Raw genomic sequence first — 9,945 nt, 5'->3', positions numbered from 1 at the left:
GGCACACTGGACTTCATCAGTCAAGGCACTGAGTAAAGGAGTTTGGAAGTTATGTTGCAGTTGTACAGGATGTTGATGAGACCGCACTTGGAGTGCTGTGTTCAGTTTTGGCCACCTTGCTATAAGAAGGATGTTACTAAACTGGAAAGAGTGCAAAAGAAATTTACAAAAATGTTGCCAGGACTCGAGGGTCTGAGATAAAGGGAGATGCTGGACAAGCTAGGACTTTTTTCTTTAGAGTGTAGGAGACTGATGAGGGATCTTAGAGAAGTGTATAAGATCATGAAAGGCTTGGAGAGGATGAACGCACTCAGTCTTTTTCCCAGGGTTGGGGAATCAAGGACTAGAGGACATCAGTTTAAGCTTAGAGGAGAAAGAATAAAAGGGTACCTGGCGGCAACTTTATTTACACAGAAGGTGGTACTCATATGGAATGAGCTGCCAGCAGAAGTGGTTGAGGCAATAAAAGGCATTTGGACAAATACATGGATAGGAAAGGATTAAAAGGATATGGGTAAAACTGCAGATGCTGGAAACCAGAGTCTAGATTAGAGTGGTGCTGGAAAAGCACAGCAGGTCAGGCAGCATCCGAGGAGTAGGAAAATCGACGTTTTGGGCAAAAGCCCTTCATCAGGAATAGAGCTGTGATATTGGCTAGAGAATTGATTGGTTGATGGGTAAATAACAACCCTCACAGTAACCTCAGCTGGTGTAGGATTTGAACCCCTGGTGTTAGCACTCTTTGGGTATGGACCAGGTGCAGGGAAATGGGATTAGAGTGGATGGATATTTTGGTCAGCATGGACCAGTTTGGCCCAAAGAGCCTGGCTCCGTGCTGTAGGACTCTATGACACTATGAGAAAGTGAGAACTGGAGAGTCAGAGTCCAACAGTGTGGCGCTGGAGAAAGCACAACAGGTCAGGCAACATCTGAGGAGCAAGAGAGTGCACTTTTAGCCTGAAACGTCGACTCTCCTGCTCCTCGGATGCTGCCCGACCTGCTGTGCTTTTTCCAGCGCCACACTTTTCGTCTGACTCTATGTTCGTTCAAACACCAATTTACATATTTCGATTAAATGCAGTTGCCAATTTCATTTTGATTGTATGAGTCAGAGACAGCCGTTTTTGTTTCAAGTTTTAGAGAAGAATATTTCAATAGCATTTTATTTCCATAATGATCATTCCCGTTAGAAAGTACTATTCTTTCCCAGCAACTTCTAATCAAAGGGACGCAATCAAGTAAAGTGTGCAGCTGCTCCCTGAACAACAAGTAGCTGGGCTGCTTTGAATTGGTTGTGGCAATGCATGGGAGAGAGCAAAGGAATGTCTGTGTTCATAACAATAAAGTGCTCCGAAATCAATCAACAACGTCATGCATTTATTTTTACATTGGTTGCTCCAAAATTGTTCCTCTTCGCTACCGCTTTCCCAGCTGCTTTTAGCTCTTTCCCTTTTCTCTCTCTCTCTCTCTCCAAAAACTAGAGGTTCTGTCTCCAACTTGCCTGTCAGACTACTCGTCCGCCTTCTCGGTTGCTCACCTCCTGTTAGTAACCAGCTCCTCCCATTTGCAAATATAAGCCAAATAAGTTGCTGGCAGGGGCCAAGCAGAACATTTTCCCAGTTCGCTGCTGTAGTGAGTATCCGTCCTCGCATCCCGCACAGCCTAAGGTAAGCATACTGCTGCCACTTCAATACTGCTGTTTGAAGTTGTTAAGGATCCCATCGCCAGCTGGTACAGCTAGCTCCGCCAGGGGTTTTGTTTGAAGTAATTGTTTCTGTTATTTCTACTTGTTATTGTAGTGGAATGATTTTAAAAGGTGGATTGACCTCAGGTAATGTACTTATAGTTGTGCCTTTTGTCTGCACTCGAGAGATCGGGAGAAGGAGGAACTATGAGCAATGCACTTTTCGTTAAACAATTAAAGAGGAAGGCTTACATTTTTCCTCCAAGAATTAGTCTTAATAACATTAATATAAACTCACCTGATGTGAAAATATTTCAGAATATTATGAAATAGTCAGAGGCACTGGTATAAAAATGCTTACTGTGGAAATGGAAAAAGTAATGAAGAGTGTGGAAATCTTTGACAAAAGTATTTATTTTAAAAAAACTCTACTTTAACTGATTATTATTCAGTGCAGTAGTAACACTGGTTGAAAGGCAACTGTTAACAACATTGCAACTAGAGACTTCTTAAAAATTATAATTTGAGGTAGAGTTCTACTATAATCTGTGAGTTCCCTGCTGTGTAACAGTATTTTTCAGTCAGAATCCTATACATAGATCCAGATGTCAGAGTGTCTTCTTACCATGTGCTGTGCTGTATACTTAGACAGGAGTGAAAAAAAATCTTTGGCTTTATTTAATTGTCTCACTTACCTGGCACAGACACTTGTGCAAGAAGACACAACAACTTACACTGGAAGGTCAGCAGAGGCTATTTAGTCCAGACAGTGTGGTACCCTGCATCTTTTAATTAACCTTGTGAACCTCTTCCAATCTCCCTCCCCCATTGCTTTTTCTCACAAGTGTTTCAACAAAGGCCCTTTTATGAAGGTGCAGAATTTGAAACTTCAGTGTGGTCTCCCCTCAGTGGCATTTCTTTGGGGAAAAGTCAATTTCCTCAGGAATTTTGCAGCTAAGCCATAACATCTGCAGCGGGAACTCAAACTTTTACTCACCAAAGTGTGGAAACAAGGTGAAAGACTGAGATGTAAAATTGCATTAAAAACCTTTACCACGTTGCCAACCTTCCAGGTTTGTCTGGGATTCTACTTAAAAACTAAAGATTAATCTTCAATTTTCAGGAAGCCGCCTTAAAACATTCTTTCAATTTTCATTGAACACCTTCAGTTATTTATATTTTTAGCCAAACTCTTCAGATGTTATTCAATATCTCTGGAGTAGATGGGACATTAACTCAGGTCCCCTGGCCTAATGTTAGGGACATTACCATAATAGAACAAGAGCTGTCCACTTAAATTTCTTAGAGATGGGGTGGCACGGTGGCTCAGTGGTTAGCACTGCTACCTCACAGTGCCAGGGACCCAGGTTTGAGTCCCACTTTGGGCACCTGTTTGTGGCGTTTGCACATTCTCACCATGTCTGTGTGGGTTTCCTCTGGGTGCTCTGGTTTCCTCCCACAATCCAAAGATGCTAAATTGCCCATAGTGTTAGGTGCATTAGTCAGGGGTAAATATAGGGTTGGGGAACGGGTCTGGGTGGGTTACTCTTCGGAGAGTTGGTATGGACTTGTTGGGCTGAAGGGCCTGTTTCCATACTGTAGGGAATCTAATCTAATCAGATGTGCAACAAGGAAACAAACCCTTTGGTCCAACCTGTCCATGCTGACCAGATATCCTAAATAAATCTAATTTGCCAGCATTTGGTCCGTATCCTTAGAATTCCTACAGTGTAGAAACAGGCCATTTGGCCCAACAAGTCCAAACTGACCCTCCAAAGAGTAACCCACCTTCTAAACACTTTGTATTTGTATACCCACCCAGTTGCCTTTTTAAATTGTTGTAATAGTCTCAGCCTCCACCACTTCCTCTGGCAGCTCATTCCATACACGTTTCACCCTCTGTGTGAAAAGGTTATCCTTTAGGTCTTTTTAAAAATCTTTTGCCTCTCATCTTAAACATATGCTCTCTAGTTATGGACTCTGCCCCGACCTTGGGAGAAAAGACCTTGTCTATTTATCCAATCTATGCCCCACATGATTTTATAAACCTTTCTAAGGTCATCCCTCAGCCTCTGACGCTAAAGGGAAAATAGCCCTAGCCTATCCAGCCACTCCCTCAAGCTCAACCCTTCCAACTCTGAGAACATATTTGCAAGCCTTTTTTTTTTTGGACCCTTTCAAAATTTCACAACATCCTTCCTATAGCAAGGAGACCAGAATTGCACACAGTTTTCCAAAAGCGGTCTAACCAATGTCCTGTACTGAGAATGAGGGAGGGAGGAAGAAAGATGATTTGAAAAGTCAAGATCATCCATTTGTGTGTTCACTTTCCGATTGGTGCTAGAAATCAATCTGCTGTAACAATGACTTCATTTGGTTTGCTTGAGGAATGATCACCAAGTTGGGATACATGAAGACAAAAAGGTCGTGCAAAGATAGCCTCTAGCCATCTGTGGACACAGCTAACAGGATTTGAGAGCAAGCAAAGAGCAATCCATGGATGCTGTCAGCTAGTAGCAGAGTCTCCGCTTAAAACAAACCGTCATAGGGTCATCAAAACGTACAGCATGGAAACAGACCCTTCAGTCCAACTTGTCCATGCTGACCAGATATCCTGACCTAATCTAGTCCCATTTGCCAGCACTTAGCCCATATCACTCTTAACCCTTCCTATTCATATACCCATCCAGATGTCTTTTTAATGTTGTAATTGTACCATCTTGCTTGGTAATACAGAATTTAAACACTGCTACAAAGAGACACACAAGTTAAACCTTTTCATCTTGTGCTCATCAGGACTAGGACACAATAAATCATACTTAGAATGAGAACAAAAATTTATACAGCTTGAGATGAAGGTGCTGATTGGTTGGCGTAGAGGTGCAGCCGCAACTATTAACTGTTAATACTAGCTGATTAAATGACATCCCTTTTTTTTTATTTTCAGCAATAAGAATCATTTATCAGTGATTTATTCTGTGCATTTGAGTCACGCTATGGCAGATGGTGGAATTTGAATTCAATTTGTTGTTTTTAAAAAAATAAAAGTATTTGGAATTAAGAGTCTAATGATGACCATGAAGCCACTGTTGATGCTCAGGGGAGGAAAAATCCATCTGATTCACCAATGTCCTTCAGGGAAGGAAACTGCCACCCTTAACTGGCCCACAAATTACTCCAGACCCACAGAAATGTGATTGACTTTTAACAATTAAGTTCAGACAATAACTGCTTGCCTAGCCAGTGACGTCCACGTCCAATGAATGAATTAAAGTGACTGAAGACTGTGTTTGTAAAATCTACTGAGAGAAGGTAAACATATTTAGGGGCGGAGTACCATGAAGATGAGGTGGTTAGGGTGCCAGGTGGGTAATGCGGAATGCTATGTGGGTGAGTGATAGAGTGCCAAATGAGTGAGGGCTAAAGGCTGGCAGGTAGATGGGACCGAAGAATGGCAGAAGTGTAAAGTCTTTGAATAGCATGTGGGTGAGCAGGTTAAGGGGACAGATGGGGAGAAGATAGATGGTATGTGAGTGAGTGTGTGCTTAGGATTGGGCAAGTAAATGGGCTGGTGGGGGTTTTGTGGTCAGGTGAGTTTGCGATTGGGGATGGGGTTTGGGATGTTGTGTATGACAGAATTGGGTCAGCAGGGAGTGTCAGTTCTAGCAGAGTTTGTGGGTGTCGGGTCTCAGGAGTTAGAGTAGGTTTTTAATCCTCAATCTTTCCTGCATAACTATTTGGCTTAAATGAGTCAGAAACCCCTGATTCAGAGTTGGGGATATTTTTTCAGAAAGCTTGAGATGCAGGGAAATCATTCCAAGGAATGTTTAATATCCCAGGCAATTCCCACAAAGTCAGCTTTATTGTGACCACTGCATGATCCTAACAGGTAAGTTTTATTGACACTGCTGCATCAACTATCTCCTCTGTGCAATGTATCTTTCATGAGGCTTTGTGATTGGCCAGCAATACATCTTCCATGAGATTTTGGAGTAGAGGAGTTGAGATATTAAAGTTAGCCTGGAAAGACTGGAACACTTTATTTTCACTGGCATGTAGGAGATTGAGGGGTGATTTTATTGACGTTTATAAAATCATGAAGGACATAGATAAGGTGGATGAGAAGGGCCTTCTCCGTAAGGTTGTTTTGGGGGGCAGAGATATTCAAAACTAAGGGCCATATTTTTAGGGCGAGATGAGAAAGATTTTAAAAAGATATGGGGGGGCAACTTTTTGACAGAATGACCTGCTAGAGGAAGTGGTGGAAGTGGGCACAACTACAACATTTTGAATGAGGACATGAAAGGAAAGGTTTGGAGGGATATGGGCCAAGCTCAGCCAGATGGGACTAGTTTCGTTTGGGCACATGGCCGGTATGGACTGGTTGGACCGAAGGGTCTGTTGCCATGCTATAGGACTCTGACTCTATTTTCTAATTGGGCAACTGAGATTAGATGCTTTGACTCTGAAGGAAATATATAAACACTTACATAATACATATGAGTTAAATTGTGAATTGTTTCACTGTAATCTTAATAAACATACTACTTCAATGTGGAAATCATTATGCAATCAATTCGACTGAATAAATTTTGGTTCAAAAGCCACCTTTTAAATCCAATCATAGCACTGGCCAAGTGACATCAAAATGGCTCATTCATAAATTCACAACATTGTGAATTTGTTGTGGCTTGTTGACATTGTTGTTTTCTCAGGATTTCACTTCTTGACAGTTTTCATCTTGTAGCTACTGATTCCGTCACAGATAACAAATACAAATCGATACTTACGTAAACTCTAAAGACACTGAAAGGTCAATGTGCATCCACATCAGGTGATTGTTGGTGAACCATTCCGATTTTTCTCTCTGTAATTTCAATTCGGAAGCAGAATTTGACCCTAGGCCATCCATCCTGGTGGCAAACTAGCTCTGGTCAATGGAGGCCGTGGACTTATTGAAAATTAGTAGCACACGTATGGGTTATCAACAGGCATCCTGACACAACTAGCCAAATTGAACACTGAAAATCAGGCTGGGGAAATTGCCCACAAGTAGCAGGGGTAGTGGTGACCATGAATGTTGCATCTCGGGCAAACACAAATAGTTGAATCCCTTTCTTTGGAGGTTCTCTTCTCTCCCTGCACTGCACAGTATTTAGCCAGCGCCCAACTAATTTAGCAATCAAGTGTCCTTGTGATGCAAATAGAATCTTGTTTTTTTTTCCTGACTTAGGAAGAACTGCTCAGAAATAGCCAAGCATATTAGACTCCTATTGACAGGCACACGCTAAAATTGGGCAGTGGGATAACCTAGCCGTTATCACCCTGGTAACAGTCGTAGAACACCACAATGTGGTAAATACAGAGCTAACGGGTTACCCGGATGTCACTGACAGATTAATACAAGAGTAGTGAGAATTATATAGAAAAGAATGCAAGTGTTTATTATGATCAACTGATCCAGGAATTTATACATTTTAATGAATTACATAATTTGAGATGTTTGGGTTACTTTATGCTGATGTTTTCCAATTAGGGAACAGGTTTATAAATAATAGCGCGAACTGAGTGCACATGTTATAATGTCAGGAAACAGTTCTTAGGATGAGCAGGGTAACAGGTTGTTGAAACATCAGCCACCTAAAGCATCCATCTGTCTCTCCAAAAATGTCAAATCTGCTGAGTATTTCTGATGTTATAGGATTTTATCAAATGAGGATAACTTGACTGTGTCAGGAATTAACACATTTCAAAATGCTAAGACAAACATATTGAAGGGGCCACGTTGGATTATTACTTCCAAACTATCCAGGTTTTGCCATAGTTCAGTATCATTTATACTCCATTTTACTGATGGTCAAGATTTTTTAAAACATTACTTGTATTCAGGGACAAGGAGAGACATTATTCACTGGAATCCTTGCGTGATATATTCTCTATAGAACCAAAAGCTTTTCATGCCTCAAACAAAAGTCATAGACTCCTTGAGATGTACAACCTGGAAACAGACCCTTTGCTGCAATTCATCCATGCCAACCACTTGTCCTAAATTAATCTAGTCCCATTTGCCAGCACTTGGTCCATATCCCTCTAAACCCTTCCTATTCTTATACCCATCCAGATGCCTTTAAAATGCAATAATTGTACCAGCCTCACCACTTCCTCTGGTAGCTTATTCCATACATGCACCATCCTCTGCCTGAAAATGTTGCCCCTTAGGTATCTTTTAAATCTTTCCCCATCACCTTAAACCTACGGGGGCCTCTAGTCTGGACTCCCCCACAGCAGATTTACTGTCTCAATGCCCATCAGGATTTTATAAACCTCTATAAGGTCACCCTTATCCTCCGACATCCAATGAGAAGAGCCCTAACCTATTCCACGTCGCCTCACCTTAAACCCTACAACTCTGGTAACATCCTTGTAAATCTTTTCTGAACCCTTTCAAGTTTCACAACATCCATCCGATAGGAAGGAGACCAGAATTGTACCCAATATTCCAACAGTGGCCTAACCAATGTCCTGTACAGCTGCAGTATGACCTCCCAACTCCTGTACTCAATACTCTGACCAATAAAGGAAAGCATACCAAACACCTTCTTCACTATCCTATCTACCTGTGACTTCATTGTCCAGGAACTATGAACCTGCACTCCAAGATCTCTTGGTTCAGCAACACTCCCGAGGACCTTACCATTAAATGTGTATGTCCTGTCCTGATTGGCTTTTCCAAAATGCAGTACCTCACATTTATCTGAAATAAACTCCATCTGCCATCCTCCCCCATTGGCCCATCTGATCAAGATCCTGTTGTAATCCTTCTTCGCTGTCCACTGCACCTCCCAGTTTTGATGACACTTGCAAACTTACTAACTATACCTCCTATGTTCACATCCAAATCATTTATATAAATGACAAAAAACAGTATTGATCCTTGTGGCACTCCATTGGTCACAGTCTGAAAAGCAACCCTCCAGCTCCACCCTCTGTCTTCTGCTTTTGAGCCAGTTCTGTATCCAAAAGGCTAGTTCTCCCTGTATTCTATGTGATCTAACTAGTCTACCACGAGGAACCTTGTCGAATGTTTACTGAAGTCCAGATAGATCATGTCCACCGCTCTGCCTTCATCAATCCTCTTCTTTACCTCTTTAAAAAAAACTCAACCAAGTTAGCGAGACAAAATTCACCACCCCTACCCCCACACAAAGCCATGTTGACCATCCCTAATCAGTGTCAAAAAGTGTGGCGCTAGTAAAGCACAGCAGCTCAGCCAGAATCAAGGTGCAGGAGAATCGACGTTTCGGGCATAAGCCTTTTATCAAGAATGTGGGGATGGGAAGTGGGCTGAGAGATAAATAAGAGGATTTGGAGAAGGTAGCTGGGAAGGCGATTGGTAGATGCAGGTTGGGGGTGATGGTGGTAGGTCAGAGGGGAGTGTGGAGCAGATAGATGGACAGGTGGGACAATTCAAGAGGGCGATGCCAAGTTGGAGGGTTGGATCTGTGTTGAGGTGGGAGGGGAGATGAGATGAGGAAACTGGTGAAGTAGACGTTGAAGCCATGTGGTTGGTGGGTCCTAAGGCGGAAGATAAGGCGTTCTTCCTCCAGGTGTTGGGTGGCACCTACCTTATTGCCTTCCCAGATACCCCAACCCCACCCTTCTATTTATCTCACAGCCCCCTTCGCTCGCCGCCGCTTCCCCCCCCACCCAACACATTCCTGATGAAGGGCCCAACCCCGAAACGTCGATTCTCCTGATCCTTGATGCTGCCTGACCTACTGTGCTTTTTCAATGCCACAATTTTCATCTCTAATCTCCCAGGATCTGCAGTCCTCACTTTCTCCTATCCATAATCTGTCCTTGCCTTTCCAAATACATGTAAATCCTATCCCTCAAGATTGGACAACAACTTACCCACCACCGATGTCAGGGTCACCAGTCTATAGTTCCCTGTCTTTTCCTTACCACATTCCTTAAATAGCGGCACCATGTTAAGTAATCTCTAGTCTTTCAGCGGCTTACCTTTGACTATCGATGATCCAAATATTTCAGCAAGGGGCCCAGCAATCACTTCACTAGCTTCCCACAGAGGTGTAGGTGGTACATCTGATCAGATCCTGGAGATTTATCCAACTTTATGCGTTTTAAGACATTCAATACCACCTCTGCAATATGGACATGTTTCAAGATGTCATCATTTATTTCCCCACATGCAAAATACTCATTTATTCCCCCTTCTCCCCCCCCCCCCCCCCCCCCCC

The 9,945-nt window shown here is 42.6% G+C and overlaps 1 protein-coding gene across 2 annotated transcripts in view; it reads left to right on the top strand.

Moving 5' to 3' along the window:
• Positions 1–1,338: 1,338 nt before the first annotated feature.
• LOC122555293 (collagen alpha-1(VIII) chain-like) overlaps positions 1,339–9,945 on the top strand; it is a 138,799-nt gene continuing 130,192 nt past the window's right edge. For both annotated transcript variants that reach the window (XM_043701141.1, XM_043701142.1), the window contains exon 1: positions 1,339–1,667. The gene's annotated coding sequence lies outside the window, so the exon portion shown is untranslated. The remainder of the gene's footprint in view (positions 1,668–9,945) is intronic.

Source organism: Chiloscyllium plagiosum, chromosome 12, assembly GCF_004010195.1.
Source record: "Chiloscyllium plagiosum isolate BGI_BamShark_2017 chromosome 12, ASM401019v2, whole genome shotgun sequence".
In the NCBI taxonomy this organism is placed as follows: Eukaryota; Metazoa; Chordata; class Chondrichthyes; order Orectolobiformes; family Hemiscylliidae; genus Chiloscyllium; species Chiloscyllium plagiosum.
This window is presented reverse-complemented; position numbering and strand designations above follow the sequence as displayed.